At 43.3% G+C, this 17,082-nt stretch overlaps 1 protein-coding gene and 1 long non-coding RNA gene across 6 annotated transcripts in view; one reads left to right on the forward strand and one right to left on the reverse strand.

Moving 5' to 3' along the window:
* TTC13 (tetratricopeptide repeat domain 13) overlaps window positions 1-17,082 on the reverse strand; it is a 1,871,796-nt gene that overhangs the window by 1,124,414 nt on the left and 730,300 nt on the right. The gene's annotated exons all lie outside the window — the stretch shown is intronic.
* LOC138453761 (uncharacterized) lies at window positions 3,330-4,227 on the forward strand. Its single transcript, XR_011260518.1, has 3 exons — window positions 3,330-3,415; window positions 3,752-3,834; window positions 3,924-4,227. It is a non-coding gene; the product is annotated as an uncharacterized lncRNA (long non-coding RNA).

The raw sequence follows: 17,082 nt of genomic DNA on the forward strand, positions 1-17,082 counted from the left end.
CCAAATAATATCGCCACGACCTTTTCCCGCCGATATTATTTACGGCGACCATATATAAATATGGGGATAATATTACCTGATACCTTTCTTTCGAGGTTTACAGTTGTTCTGTGTCTAGACTTCGATTAATCCTTATTGAAATCACACGAATTGGTGACAAATGTAAAAAATAATGACCCACAGGAAAGAAGGAGCAGCAAAAGATAGAGGACTCACCGTCTCTAAAAGGTGATACCCATCCTTCAAAGTGAACTGTGCAAAGCCCCATGTGGAGCTGGACTGCTGAATGCAAGGGGATCAGAGCAAGAGCATAGGCTTTGAGGTCACCGCGGCTCAACCTTATTAATACCCAAACCTAGTTTAACTGCTAGAGAGTTGAGTGCTGGTAAGGAACAAGGCACACCTTAAAAAAGGTGCCCTCAGCCCAGTGCTGCAGATTAAAGGGGATTTCACAGACCTTCAAATGCAGCAGGTAGGATGTCCGTTGCAGGCATCAGTATGGTCTAGTTTACCTAACATACACAGCCCACAAATGCCGCCCTGGTTTCCAAGAATTACACTGCTGCAGGAGATTTCTCCAATGCTGTTTTAGTGCCCAAGGACCAATGGGGGACCCAGACCGTTAAAGCATGTTGAAATTTGAGGTTTTCATTCCAGCCAGGTCTCCCCCAGGGCTTTGGGGTTTAAGTGACAAGTGCTTATGATGGCCCGAATGGGTGTGCCTCGCCGCTCAGCATCTTGAAACAAAAGATTAGAACACCACAACACCATCGCACACGGCCAAAGTCCCACAACCCCTGCACACTCCATCTGCTTTATGCTGGTGTGTGACGGTTTCAGTGGTTTTGCAAGGAAGGGGAAAAATATGCAGCTCACTGAAGTGAGCGGTCCAAAAGTCCTAGGGAACCATCAGCCCAACAATGTTCCTGCAGCTCGGCTGCCTCCGAGACATGGCGTCTCTAGAGCTCAGCATAATAAGGTACTTCCTCAGAAGACCTAAACTTTCGGAACACGTTGAGCTGAAGATAGAGCAGGACAGCAGTATTAATGTAAACTGCATTGTGTTTGGGAGCCCCTACACAGAGTTTTTTGGGCCAACTAGCCATGCTTACTACATAGAAATGTAATGCATTCATTTATTTTGTCATTTCTATAGCGCACATAACCCAGAGGCATCTAGGCGCTTTTAGCTTAAGAGGATGGTTACAGTGGTTACGTGCACTGGTAAAAGATTACAGACATTGCATAATTTGCTCCCTTAGGTAAAAGGTTACAGAAGTTGCTTACATTGGTTACAGGGAATTCTACACAAGTTTCAGGTGATAGCCAAAGAAGATACAACTTACATAGAGTTTCTAGGACTCTTGGGAGAAGAGCCATGTTTTGAGGCCTTTGCGGAAGGACCAAAGGGATGGGTCTGATCTCAAGGCCAAGGGTATAGTGTTCCATTGTTTGGCCACAATCACGGGGAAGCTGGATCCTCCAGCTTTTTGTTGTCTGAACCTGGGAATGGGAATGCGACAAGAAAAGGCTGAGCGGGTGGGTCTGTTGGACTGGGCTTTAGAGAGATGTCTTGCTAGGTAAATCGGGGCGCTATTGGAGAGGCATGTGTGTGTTAATGAGAGGGTTTTGAATGTAATGCGATCTCTAACTGGTAGCCAGTGGATGTTGCATCTAGCTAATGAAATGTGTTCTTTTCTAGGAATGTTGAGAGCAACTCTGAATGCATTGTTCTGTACTATTTGAAGTTTGTTGATGTTTCGGGCATTGGAGCCTACAAAGAGGCAGTTGCAGTAGTCAATCCGTGATAGGAAATTGCTCTTGCAAGGGTGATGCAATTATCTGTAGTTAGGAAAGGTCGGCAAGCTATGATCAGTTTAGCAGTGTAAGCCGCTGCTGAGGCTATTGCGTTAACTTGTCTGGTTAGGGAGAGAGATGAGTCAAGGTAGACTCCTAGAGCTTTTACCTCATTAGCTACAGTGATGATATTGCTGTTAATGATGAAGAATTTGTAGGATTGGGGAAAATTATTCAAACTGGATTGGTTACCGATGATGAGTAGTTCCGTTTTTTCATCATTCTGACAGAGTTCATGTTGGGCCATCCAGGCTTGAATAGTGAGGCAGATTTGATTCAATAGGTTAGAGTCTGTGTCAGTTACCAGTGATTGGTAGGAGAAGTTGGGTTTGTCAGCATAGTTAGTGTACGTGATACCCAGTTTCTCCAAGAGGTTGAATTGTGGCTTAGTGAACACGTTATAGAAAGTTGGTGAGACGCAAGCGCCTTGGGAAACTCCAAAGGAGACTGGGGCTGGTGAGCCTGGAGCCAAGGTGGCGAAGACTCATTGTGCGGTTAGAGAGGAATGATCCAATCCAATTTATGGCATTGGTCGAGTAGTGGGCAGCTAGGGCGAGATGTTGGCAGACCATCTTGTGATTAACTAAGTCGAAGGCTGCAGATAAGTCAAGTAGGAGGAGGATTGCCAAGTCCCCCTTGTCTTTAATTAGGTCCATTTGTATTTTAAGGTCCAGGAGGGCAATTTCAGTTCCGTGACCAGGGTGGAAGCTTGATTGGCAGAGGCCTAGGAGGTTGTGGTATTCTAGAAATGTTTGGATCTGTAGGTAGGACACTCTGAACAATAGAGACCGGTCATAAATTATTTAGACAGAATTTAACAAATAATACATATTTTTATCATAATATACACAACATAAACAAGCATTAACACTTAAAAAAACCATGCTTGATCTAATGTTTTTGCAAGCTCTTAATGGCCAAAGAGTGAGTGCGTTTAGTGGGGAGGTGAGGCACAAGTTTTCAATAATAAATACACCCTCTTTTTTATCTCCCTTCAATTTGTCGACAAACTGTTACACAGCAGTATAAACACGAAAACTAGAGCTGCACGCTCTAGCGTTTCATCGAAGGCTTGGAAGCAGACCTTGGTTGGGTGCAACGGCACAGCTTGAATCATCAAGTAAGTCTCTTCCTGCACATAATACCAACATGACAAAAGAAATAGCCTGTATACAGCTGGGCAATATCTAAACACTGGCACGCATTGCTTGTTGTCAATTTAGAACAATTTAAGAAGGAATCCTCCACAGTACGGGAGTCCGCCTCTGGCAGTTTTCATCAGCGTTCAATCTTATGCACCTCCAGAAGTTTCTAAGGTAATTACAAATGAAAGCACATATACAAGCTGTCAATTGAATATAATTCCAAATAGACCCGCATTTGATCACGGTAATAGATGTTAGCAGAGCTCACTTTAATAACATCCTGTACAACTTCTAAATGTTGGCACACATGGCATTCTGTTGTTTCAGAAGAAGGCAAGTTTCCACAGTGCAAGTTGTGGCGCTGAAAATTCACTTTCAATGTGCAGTTGCATGCACACACAGACACCAGTAAGGTAACTACAATCTAACCCATGCTTATAGGTTGTTAGCTCAACGTTAATTGAAACACAGTCGTACATCATCATGGGATGATATTTGGCTCCAAAAATGACTTAGAACCTTGTTTCTAAACTAAGAGTAAAATCTTTTGCAATCACGAGACTTTCACGTAAACGTGAAGGCATCAAATTGTAAGATGTGACAAAAAACCACTGTGAAATACTGTAAAAAAGAGATCCTTTCTATAGATGTGTCCTAGAAATCAATTTGATATGTGCAAGCTAGAGGATGCATTAAATGAAATATATTTGAAAATAGGATCAAGCACATTTATACTGTTTCGTTTACAGGTGGCTGTAATCGCCACTCTCGGAGAAAATTGCTTTAATCGGTACAACAAGTGCTCCCTGACAAGCCTTAAAAGAAATGTAAGGTTAGTGAAGAGATCCACCGTCCAACAATAGAGACAATATGTGACCAAGTGTTTTTAATTACCAACACATCTTTGTTTTGTTTTTTTAGATTTGTGAGATCCGCATATCTCTTTACAATGCGTCATCTTTGACTGAATCTGTGGCACTACACAGTGTCCTGAAGACGGGTCCACAAGATCATGCAAATAAGATTGAGTCAACTGCATGCTAGTCTAAAGTTGGGACCCAGAAACAGTTTAGTGTCGACAAATTGAAGGGAGTTAAAAAAAGAGGGTGTATTTATTATTGAAAACTTGTCCCTCACCTCCCCACTAACCTCACTCATCCTTTGTGATGATAAGACTTAATCTAGATATGTCCTCATTTCATTGCTTTGGCCATTAAGAGCTTGCAAAAACATTAGATCATGCATTGTTTTTTTTTTTGTTTTTTTAAGTGTTTTATAAAGCTTGTTTTATGTTGTGTATATTATGATTAAACTATGTATTCTTTAAATTCTGTCTAAATTTCTGACGGGTCTCTATTGTTAAGTGTGGTCTTTCACACCACGTATGTGTAAAGGTGGGTAGCGGTTTTGTGGAAATCCCCCCTATAATATAATAGTTTTGTCCTCCTCCACACAGCCCCCAGAAAAAAGAGGCACACCCAGCTCTGTACTAGTACATTCGGTAGGATACTCTGTCAAGTATTTTCAGAAGGAACAGTACTGTTGTGATAGGACGGTAATTGGTGGGAACATTTGGGTCCAGTGTAGGTTTTTTTGAGCAGTGGGAGTATGCAAGCTTCTTTCAGATTTTCTGGTACCTTACTGGAGGAAAAGGAGTTGTTAATCAGGGTTGTGATGAACGGTTCAAGCTCATTAACAGTCTTTAATGAGAGTGGCGGGCAAACATCACCATGGCATCTGGAGGGCTTCAGTCCCTTGATAATTTTTATACTTTCGGCGGTGGAGACGGGGGTGAATTTTAATCTGGCGACAGTGGTGAGTGTGGTGGTGGGTAGGACTAGACGATGGGTGCCTAGAGTGAGTTTAGATTTTTTATATTTGATTTTTTTTTGGGAGAAGGGTAATCTTGTCAGAAAGGGCATTTTGGATGTTCGTACATCAGGGCTAATCCTTGATGCAGTGGTCAGGTGTTGGGGCTAGTGATTCGAGCTCCTGTAATATGGAGAAGAGCTCTCTGGTGTCTGAGTGAGCGTTTTCAATTCTCATATCGTATGAATTGCCCTTTGATTGGATAGTGGTTGCCTTGTATTCTGTGGCTAAGGTATTGAAGTGAAGCTTGTTTGCATCAGATGGTGTTTTTTTCCAGTCACACACTGCAGTTCTTTTAGCAGAGCTTAGGCTTTTGAGGCTAGCTGTGAACCAGGAATTGGTATGAGCTATAGGTTTGGCTTTACGGTGGCCCAGGGGAGCAACTTTATTGATGGCAGCTTGGAGCGTTTGGTTGTAGAGGGACACCATGGAGGTGGGGTCGGGAGTGGTGTTAAGGTAAGTGGTTATTGGTAGTAGCACTGGGAGCATGTTGTGAGGGGTGATGTTCCGAAGGCTTATTGAGAGTGTCGCCGGAGTGAGTTGAGGGGGATTATTCGGTTTAGTTATCACAGCGATAGTGAATAGAATGATGTTGTGGTCTGACCATGGGCCTGGGTTGTTAGCTAGTATATTGGTAAGGCAGTTAAGGTCTGCTAGCCAATCTAATATTCGTCCTTTGTAATGCATGGGGTTGGAGATACGATGCGTGAAGACTTGTGCTTCGATAGTGTTGGCAAGAGCAAGAGCCTGGGTGTCTGCTGGGACGTTGAGGCCCAAGTTGAAATCACGCATAATGACTATTTTTGATAAGGGTTTGGTGTTGGTTGTGAGGAGAGAAGCAATCTTCCACGAATGAGGTCACCGGGCTTGGGGGTCTGTAGACAAGGTGTAAGGTGAGGGTGGATGTGGCAGTGAGCGAGATTTTGAGTGAAATCAATTCCCCCGAAGGGAAGGCGTCGTTAGGGGATTCTCTCAGACTGATGTTATTCTTGGCGATGAGCGCCACTCCACCTCCTTTGGAGGTCATTCTATCTTTCCTGACAATTGTGTATCCTTATGGGATAGCCATGGGGAGGATAGGGCCAGCTTCTGGTTGCAGCCAGGTTTCGGTGACAGCAAGGATGTCTAGATCATTGGGTTTAATAAGGTCTGCAATGTCCAAGGCATTTGCAAGGAGGGTTATGGCACTGATAAGGGCTCCCTCAATGTGTGTTGTGGTATCTGTGTTGGCAGTGTGCAAGGTGTTGGTTTTCAAGGAGCTAGGTTTTGTTGGCTTCTCCTTATTGGATGCAGGTGCGCCAGTATAGGCGACAACGTTCCTGGGTGAGCTGATGCATGCAAGTGTGTGGTGAAGTCTAGTTGATAGGCGGGTCTTTGTTCTAGAGGCGAGTAGCTCATTTCTCTGTGCGAAGGATGGGGTGATGGTGGGAGGGTTTTTGATGGTTGGGAATATTCGGGAGACTAGGCGTTTTTTTTCTGTATTCGAGGGGGCAAGATATTGTGCGGGTGTAGATGCAGGGAAGTGGAGATTCACTCCTCAACTCTGGGTGGTTGGGAATTTTCAGGTGTGAGGTGGTAGTGCGAGTGAAGGGATTAGTCTTCGGAAGGAAGTGAGTAGGTGGAAAATCGTACGAGTTAGGGAGAAGGCGTGACATTTGCAATAGGATTGGGCATGGGGGAAGGTTATTCAAATTAAATATTTGCACCATGGGCTATAGGGAGCGTGTGGCTAGTCATTGTGAGTGGGCTTGGTTTAAGTGGTAGGCATGGGCTTTCGACACATTAAAAGCAGCACACCAAAGTTTGAATGGTAGCCAAGAGCTTATGGCACAGTAGAACAACACACCCAAGTTTAAATGGTAGCCAAGGGCGTATGCCTCAATAAGAACATTATACCATTTGAATGGGCTTGTGGCATATAGTAGGCACATGTGGCTAAACAGGATGGTCTGAGGGTTTCTAACACCTATGCATACAAATCGGCAGTACATGCAAATCAATGGACGTGTGGAGCATGTGGAAGTTGACTGGGTTGGATTAGCCGGTGGGTTGACCAAACATATTTAGAGTCCAGTCGTGGTTCCCAGTAATTAATGGGAGGTATTTGGGCCTCAGTTGATTAATCTAGCAAGTCTGCACAGTGGTGGCAAATGTGAAAAGGTTTGGCAGAGAGCCAATGAATGTTTATGGAATGTGTTAATTATATCAACAGTACGGCACTATTGACTTACTTGAAGAATGTTACACCACAGCATGCTTTGCAGGGCTTCGATGGTGGTGCCTGGAGCAATATGCGCTGCACGCTAACAGGAGCTTTAGGAGTGGGGCCTTGGCGAGGGGGGGCGGCTTATGCCTGCCGGCTGCAGGATTGGCTAGTTTAAGAGGATGTTCCAGCCTATCACAGCGGCATTAGGCTGCTTTAGGTAAGAACTTCGCTTTGGTATGTCAGGGCGGCTATCTTTGATGTTATGTCGCCGTAGATCAACGAAGAAGTGTGCAGGGCGAAACAATGAAAAGAAAACACTGCACTCTGGCTGTGCGAGCAGGATGCGAGGCGGTGCTACTGCAGATGAAGTTGCCTCGATTCATTTGTTTTGCAACGCATGTGCAAATCAAACAGCACTTCCAAGCATACCTGCTGAGGATGCGTTGTGTCGATGGGTGAGACTCCGCTGGGGCTCCTGGTGCAGGGGAGGTGCTCTGCGTCTCGCAGGGGCCATGATTCTGTTTCTGACTGAGGATGGCAACGGGAGAGAAGTCCCAAAGCCTCGGAACCCCCACTGTTCTTGGTTACTCCTGCATGGGCTCTGGTAATACTGTTGTGGACCATAGCAGCACAGTAACTCCCAGGGATAACACCTTTGTTAAAATGCATAGCTATTGATTCTCTAAACATATGCACTGTTTTCATCTTGGATAGGTCTCTGGCCTACATGGCTTGCATGATTGTGTGGATTTGATGCCACAGGTTCAGGTGTGTGCGTTTAAGAGTGAAGCCTGCTTGAATGAAAATGTGGAATGTTTGGATCACTTAACCCACCCCCATAGCCGTCCCACCTCTGTTTTTTCGGTTTTAGGCATATTCTTTGGTCTTCAGCATAGTGTGGGGTTTGAAGTAAGATCTTTCCAGGCTTGGGTTTTAATTCTTTCGTGGCCTTCTGCAATTGAACTGAATACATATAATATTGTGGCTTTTAGTGAACAGGTCAGTAGAGTTTGATTCCATGTACTGTTGGGGAGGGGGAGGGGGGAGAGAAGAGAGAGAGAAGAGAGAGAAAGAGAGAGAGAGAGAGAGAGCGAGAGCGAGAGCGAGAGCGATCACCACAGGTATACCAACAGGTCTTGGTGGCATATTTTGGTTAATCATGACTTTAAAATGCAGCTGGAACGTTACAATAAGACCCCATTTTTTAAAGGTCATAAGTTGGACGTCTTACGATGACAATGCTTCGCATTGGAGGGTAAGTGCGACACCACTCTGGGGCAGATAGCTTTTATTGGGCATAGGGCTGTCAAGATTGACTTGTCTGGGCTCTGCATCCCTCGATGTACTGGTGCCCTGTGGTTCGCTGCTGGCTATAACCTGAAATGCCAAGTTTATTTCTGCAGTGTTGAGGTTGCTTTGGTTGTGATCACATGTCCACCCATTTGTACTTGTTTATAAGACAGAGTTGAATGTTGTGTGGTAGGCGATGTTTTGGTTGTGTGTTGTATGTACGAAATGGAGACATTGCGACTGGCTGACTGTTATCTTGTCCTGCTGGCCATCTATGGACGTTGATAGAATGTGGTTGCAAGCTCGAGTGACCGCTCCGGAGAATGTTCATGAAAGCTTGGTGCGTGAATATTCTGAGGGTATCAGTTGGGGACCTGAGCTGGGGTGCATGAGAATGGTCAGTCTCTCTTGTATATATCTTAAGATGACCAGGAACCTGTACACATTGTAAATAAAACAAGCTGGACTTCCAAGTAAGATGCTCATACCTGGTCTGTGTCTAGACTACCATCAACATTCATTTAAAATTACAACAATGTGGTGAGAGATGCTGTAAGACATTTTTAATCTGATTTTGCATCCGTGTGTATTAGAACATTAGCTGTGAGGGTTGTTGGTGGGAGATTCTGCACAATCCCAGACTAATATTTTGAAGATTGGAACTGATCGAAGCAGGACCCAAAAGGCACATCCGCTGTCTGAGTCTTAAATCATGGATTTGGCCATAAGGACAGAGGTTCCAGACAAGGAATCAAACTAAAGTCGTCAAGGTCTTCAGAGGAATAGCAGGACAACTGTTGTATGCCATTTGAATTAACTGCTTCCCTAGCTAAACATCATTGGATTTAGATCTAAAAAGGTGATATGAAAGATTTGTCTGACAAATAAAAAAAAAGGCTTCCGCTCGGTCAACCGGGTTTGCACTTTGACACGGTCATCAATCTGACCTTTTCACAAGGGATAGGAGGATCCCCTCTTAGCTTGGGGTAGGAGGCCTACCAAGGTAGAACCTGGTGCCAGACTTACCCTAGAGGGGGACATTAGCAGTTCAGAAAGTCCCAACTCCTGTTCCCTCCCAAAGTGACTGCTAACATTGGAGTGGTACCACTTTGCATCACTCCATACCTAGACCAATACATGCTTCCCAGTATTATTTAAAAAGTGTTTCAAACTCTGAACAAATACATACAATATATACAAATCTGTCAATTCATTTACATGTATTTAAAAAAAATGTATATAATTGGGACATATACAGATTAATCTCAGGGTTATGTCAAGTTAATTTGCTCTATAACCCTGCATTGCTGTTGTGTACACCTAATCAGCCCTGAATGACCATCCATAGATTAGAAAAATGATTAACGAGCAGCAGATCGTTACAGTCTGAACATTTCCCATAATCTGGGAGGATCATTGCTAAATTCCTACACCCTGCCTGCCGCTATCAATGCAACCTTTCGTTCTTGATATAGGGCAAGAGCACAGTAAGTGTTTAGCGGTTTCAATCTGCTCAGTATTACACAATCCACATGCATAGCAATCCATTTTCAAATTTCCAATCACGTGTTGACCAAATTGAATTTTATATGGCTATAATCCATTCTAAAATGTTTGAAAAGGCCTTAATATAGACCAGGATCAAGTTCCTCATTGATGTATGATGTATCTTTCTTGGTAGCAAGATCCAGCGATATTTGCGCTTTTCCTCTGTAAATCGAGGTATTCTTGTATTGATTTTGTATATTTCCTAATATTAAGACTAGACTGATCAATTCCGGCATTTTGTTCCCATGTTTCGTCAATTTCCGAGATCTTCATGAAATCGACAAAGGCCACATATTCTGGCTGCTGTCGAAAACACCATGCACTCTCAATGATGGTTATTGTTATCGACAGAGGATGATTTACAAAAGCCTAATTGGTTGAATGGAGTACATGGGTTCATTTCTACTCAGTGGTTGATCTCATTTAATGGTACAATTGCAAATATTTTAGCTGACACAGCTATTTAAGCATTAAAAAAATAAATCCAACATCGCTAGTATGTGGTAACTATTAGGTCTGTTGTAAGGGCCCCTCTTATACACTGCTATTGCAATGCTTTGGGTCCATGTTTCAGAAGGAATTCCAGTAATACTGATGGTGTAGAATAGCATATGTAAGACTGCAACCCACCTCTTTGGTCCCAGTTTCATGAGGGTTTAATATACCCTATTTGGAATTAGAGCATTTTTGAATCATTACATTTTTTTATGGGTGCGACAACGTCCTTAGTTCTGTGTTACAACACCCATTTATCGTCAACGTTAGTGTACAGTTTTTCATTTTTAATAATTTGCAAATTTTGAGTAATAAATTGCTCCCATGCTGTCTTAGATACCCCTCCTAATATTCTTGCATATCTAGGCTGATCATTCATTGTCTGACAAAATCCTCTCTCCTTTTCTGGACAATCTCAACTAGTTCTCTCAATTTCCCAATTTCTGGCTATTCTTATAATTACGTAGCCAATTCTGGCATTGCCGTTTAATGTTTTTACAGCCTAAACTGGCTATGGTGAGATGTTCACTTTCCTTACAGGCGAGTCTCAGTGCCTTTCTTCGTGTTCGTTTACTTTTCAGAATATTCACATCAAATCTATAATTGCAATTTTGCTCACGAGTAGGAATGTTAAACAGTGTCTTTTTGGAGGCTTGGAGTGCGGAATGTTCTTAGTATAACTCCCTCTATCATCAATTTGTATTTAACCTGAATTGTTTGGGTCTTTGTGACCTGTTATCAAACTTGGCTCCCATTTCAGAATCCTGTTCTATTAGGTTGTCGCTAGCTTTTGACACAAAATGGTTTGCTCTACCTAATTTGGTTCGGCACCATGTATGTTTGTTTATTTGTATGGCGCACCAAACCCGAGGGTATTTGGGCGCAAAAGGTATACTTTTGGCTAAGTTACATGGGTTACAGATATAAAGTAATAAAAATAAAAAAAAGAATGTACAGAGCATTACAAGGACATATATAGGAGGTACATTTACATATTGCAGTAGGAATATATACAGTAAAATACAGAATATATACCCAGATACAGAGAGGTTATAGTAGGCAAACATTGGATAGTCCGTCAGTGGCGGAAGGTTACATCGCCAGGGTACTGTGTCAGCTGACATGCCACCGAGTTATTTGTCATTAGTTCTGAGCCAGTTAAGAGTGTTGTGCCTAAAGTTGTGGAAGGACTGGTCTACTCTCAGGGAATGTGGGAGTGTGTTCCAGGTCTGCACCGCCATGACCGGGAAACTACTACCACCAGCTTTCTTTAGTTTGAATCTGGGGATGACCAGACAGAAAGAGTTGGATGTTCTGGTGGGGCGCAGTGAAGTTTTTTTTAGCATTCTCTCTGATAGGTAAAATGGTGCTGCTTTATTGATACATTTGTGGGTACGTAAGGCTGTTTTAAGCAGAATTTTGTTGTTGATGGTGAGCCAATTGTTCTGTCTCCTCAGCTCTGAAATGTGTTATCTGTTGGGTATGCCAAGTGCGGTTCTAAGAGCATTGCTCTGGAGAATTTGGATTGTATTGATAATATACTGGCTCGCACCCAAGTACAAGGCATTGCAATAATCCAGCTTTGACAGTATTAGGGCACTGGATAGAATGGTACAGCTGTCATTCGATAAGAAAGGCTTACAGGCTCTGATGAGCTTACAAGTGTAAGCAATAGCTGATGCCATAGCATTAACTTATCTACTAAGGGTTAGGGCTGAATCTAAGTAAAAGCCTAGAGTTGTGTCCTCCTTTACCACTTTAATAGTATTCCCATCAATGTTAAATGAGGCATAGTTGGGGCTAAGTTTGTTCAGGTCGGTAACGGTACCAAGTATCAGGAGCTCCATTTTATCATTCAGGCAGAGGCCATGTGTGGCCATCCAAGCCTGGATGATTAGATGCATTTTATTTACTACGGCCCTGTCCTCGTCAAACTCCTGAAACAGGTAGGAGGATCTGGCCGTCATCTGCATAGTTCGTGTAAATGACACCCAGATGATCCAAGTCGTCGAACAAGGACTTAGTAAATATGTTGTACATTGTTGGTGATACGCACGATCCTTGTGGTACACCACATGTTATTGGGATAGGATCAGCGGCCGCTGATTGAGAGAAGACTCTCATGGTCCTATTGTTCAGAAAAGAATGGATCCCGTCTACGGCGTCCTGGGAAAAGTTTGGTGATGAGGCCAGATGTTTACAGAGCACTTTATGGTCCAACAGATCAAAGGCGGCGGACAGATCAAGGAGAAGAAGCAAGGCTGTTTTTCCTGTGTCCCCAAGTTCATCGATCTGTGCCTTTAGATCAACTAAAGCAGTTTCAGTGCAGTGTTGTGGCCTAAATTCCGACTGACAGGCCCCTAGCAGATGATTGGTCTCTAGGTACTCCTGAATCTGCAAGTATGCCACTTTGTCTGATATTTTGAGTAGGAAGGGAACAGTTGTAATCGGCCTATAGTTAGTGGGGATGGTGGGGTACAGAGATTGTTTTTTTAGAAGGGGCAATACCCAGGACTCTTAAGTTACTGGGGACGTTACCAGATGAAAAGGATGCGTTAATTAGTTTAGAGATAAATGGTGCCAGGTCTCTGGCAGTGTCTTTAATCATCTGGGGCGGGCAACTATCTCCCCGACATCTGGGGGGTTTGAGGGAGGAGATGATTTCTTCTACCTCGTGGATAGAGACTTGGGAGAAATTAGACTGCTGCAGAGGATTTGTGGGCTGAGCTGGGATTCTGGTTGCCTGTCCAAGTTCGGTAGGTTCACTTTTTGTATCTGCAATCTTGTTCTGTAGTAGGGCAATTTTGTTCACTAGGGCATTCTGGATGTTCGTATACCAGAGTTTGTCCATCGGACAGTTGTCTGAGGGAGGGATCGGGGATTCCATTTCTCTTAAGATTACAAATAATTCCTTGGTACTTGAGCTGGCTTTGTTGATCCTCTCATTGTATGTTTCCTGATTGTTACGTAAAATTTCTTTTTTATATAAAGGCAGAAATATTAAGGTTTGTTTTGTAAGGTTTGGGTAGATGTCTCCATGCTAGTTTTCTTTTTCTGCTCTAAGGGGTTTTATTTGTGGAGTGAACCAAGTGTTCCAGTGTGCTCTGGGTTTGCTTTTCCTCATCTTGAGTGGGGCAATTATGTTTAGAGCTTTAGTCATGATGGTATTGTATGAGTCTACTAGGGAGTCTGGATCAGAGGAGTCCGACAATGAGAGGTAGGTTTTTGTCCACTTTGATGTTCTTTTTGTTTCTGATGAGGAGTGGCGGTGCTATTAGCTATTATGTTATTCGGTTCCCTCCATTGTTAATCTCTATATGGCCAGCACCGCCATCGATGGTTGTGCCAATTACGTTTTATTGCACGAATAACACATGAGAATGAGAGGAAGTGGTTGCTTTCTTCCCTACAGATACTTAAACCCGTAATGAGGGGATAGCATGGCTTGAATGAGTACATAATCCAAGCTTGAGGCACTTCTACCAGAGAATCTAGTGAATCCTCCAGAAATGTCCCCTATGCACCTTCCGTTTAGTATAATTAAACAATGTGATTTCATAAATGCTTTCTATTTCAACCCTTGACATTGTAGTAAGTTGTGCTGTGGGTACACCTTGATTTTCATCAAATATTGAGTGGTATTTTGGAATTTAGATATTGACCTATTATGATCGTAATAGAGCCCGACTTATTTGTGTCCTCCATCAGGGATACCTTTTTTTCCATAATTTCCTGGGAATGTGAAGGACATGGTAGGTCGTATATATTAATCATCAGTACCCTGGTGTGAAGGAGCCCAACCCCTGCGCGGTAATGTATCCTGCCAAAACATAGGGTGATGTCAAATCAACCTTGCAAATATCTAGGTGATTGGGAACACTCAATAGTAATCCTCCTTAAGGTACTCCTATTGCCCCCACACAATTTCCACAGTTTCAATATGATTTCGACCCGTATATACAAGAGTGTCTTTTGCCCAGACCTCCTGCAAAGCCACAACCGTAAACTGTTCAATGTTGTTCCATAATTCAACAATCATCGCCAAAATAATGTCTGTGGCCTCATGTTCCAGGTTTGGAGATTGCTACAAGTGCTATGGTCTTTGGATAATTCATGGTTGGAGAGCACCCACCATCCTATATCCGATAGTCAGATAGTTTTGAAGCCTGAAGAGTGTTAACAAAAGCAGACTAAGCCCCTTCTTCACTGATTTTCACAGTCACTCATTGTTCAGTGGCCTTGTCATCAGGCCTACCACTCCTAATATTTTGGCTTCTAATGACCACATCCCTAGAGTGATGTCACTGCATTCATAGCCCAGCTTGAGGAAGTCCTCTGCAAATAAGAGGACAGTCGCTCTCACTGTGTGTAAAAATAGTCTCTCGCACCTCCTCTGTGTTCTTCTATTTGGTCTATCATCAGAATTATTTGTACATAGGGACAAAATATGATATAGCAATTCTAAAACTGTACTACAATTTAATGTGCATGTTTCTGTGGTGCAAAGTAAGCTCTTAAACATTAAGCCACTTCTGGGTTTGGAGAATTCATTTAGTCAATTCTTGTCATAATAGTTGAAACTTGATGACTTGTTGTGTTATGTAGAATATATGAGTTGCAACTTGCTTTGTCTCCATGCAGTCTGCTTAATACCCACTAGAAGTTCAGGTTACGTTGGTGAATGGAAGTGGTGTGACCTTGCAGGTGCTCCTAAGGCGTGTCTGTAGCCGTTGAAGTTGTCCTCAAGATTGGTTTTAGTGTCTTGAGGAGAATTTCACTAATTTACATTAAATTGGAGGTCTATACCCTCTGGATCGATAGAGCATTTGGCTCATGTCATGTGTCATTTTATTAACTAAAATGTGTGCCTTGCATTAAGCCAATGTTAGGCTTGGTAGTAGTGGGCCTCCGTGGTCTTAGTTTGGCATTTTACCAGAGAATCTCATTCCCGGGATTGTCAGTAAACAATTGTTCACATAGCACTATATTGCTCGGTTCCACTACCCTGTTAATCACATGAGCCAAGGGACAGCAGTCGCTACCTGATACTGACCCTGGAGGTGATAATGTGAGAGAGGATCATTTGGGAGGAGACGACTACCAGGGGGTGGTAGTGACTCCAATGGAAGAGATGAACTAGTTACTCTTACCTTGTAACGTTCTTTCGATGGGATGTTCCTCCGACGTATTCCTTATCTTAGATAGAAATCCTTCAGCTTTGCTGGCCTCGGAAAATTTTTTTTCGCCAGAGGGCGCTGCGCGTCGATGATCGCCGAGTCGATGACCCTCGACGGCCTCCGTGCCGACGTCGACGTCATCCTGCCTATAAAGGCCGCGCGCAGCGTCCGTTGCTCAGTTCCGTTTTGTAGTCCCCAGTAATGTTTTTGGATTAGACTAATCACCTTGAAGGAGCATAGGCTGCAAACCCACAGGAAGTCATACTGCGGGGATGGATGGGAGGGTCGATAAGGAATACGTCGGAGGAACATCCCATCGAAAGAACGTTACAAGGTAAGAGTAACTAGTTCTTCGAAGGGATTGTGTCCTCCGACGTATTCCTTATCTTAGATAGACTCCCATAGCAGTGGTATTGTGACTGGAGGCGGGAGTAATAAAAGTTATGTTACCCTTCCAGAATGGACAGAGTGTAACACAGCCTTGCCGAATCTAGTTTCTTGACTAGAGGAGGAATCCAGGCTATAGAATTTGGTAAATGTATGTGCGGACGACCATGTGGCAGCCGCACATATATCTCGAATTGGCACCCCTCTTTGAAGGGCTGAGGATGTTGCGATACCCCTGGTAGAATGAGCCCTTAGATTTTGAGGAGGCTCCTTTCCTGCCAATTTGTAGCACTCCAGAATGGCTAAAATAATCCATCTGGAGATGGTTTGTTTTGTTATTGGAAGGCCCAACTTATGTCCTGCATAACCTACAAAGAGTTGGTCTGCTTGTCTGATCTTAGCCAATCTGCTGATATAAAAGCTCAAGGCTCGCTTAGGGTCCAGCCTGTGCAGTCTCTCTTCCTCCTTCCCCGGATGAGGAGGAGGGTAGAAAGAAGGTAATATAATCTTCTGAGTGATGTGAAACTCCGAGACTACCTTCGGGAGGAAGTTAGGCTTCACCTGAAGAACAACTTTGTCCTTGTAAAAGATTGTATGTGGAGGTTTACACGATAAGGCTTGCAACTCGCTAACCCTTCTAGCAGATGTCAATGCTATTAGCAAAACAGTTTTGAGGGTGAGAAGCTTCAATGAACAAGAGTGTAGTGGTTCAAAAGGGGCACCCTTTAGGAAGTTTAAAATTAGGTTTAAATCCCATAAGGGAACTTGAAAAGGTTTCGGGGGATAAACATTAGTTAATCCTTTTAGGTATTGTATTACCAATGGAATTTTGAAGTATGAAGGCTCCTCTGCAGTGCGCTTAAAGATTGATAGCGCTGCGAGATAGCCCTTAATTGTGCCAACCTGTAGGCCTGAATTAGCCAGGTAAAGTAAGAATGACAACACCATAGGTGTACCACAAGAAAAGGGTTCAATATTCTTTTCTCTGCACCAGCTGCAAAATTTGTTCCAACGGCAGCGGTATAGAGTTTTAGTTGCCGGCCTTCTGGCCGAAAGCAACACCTCCATAACATCATCCGGAAGGTCCCAATCCTTGTACCTCAACCTT

This window comes from Ambystoma mexicanum, chromosome 4p, assembly GCF_040938575.1.
Source record: "Ambystoma mexicanum isolate Mex_15411 chromosome 4p, UKY_AmexF1_1, whole genome shotgun sequence".
NCBI lineage: Eukaryota > Metazoa > Chordata > Amphibia > Caudata > Ambystomatidae > Ambystoma > Ambystoma mexicanum.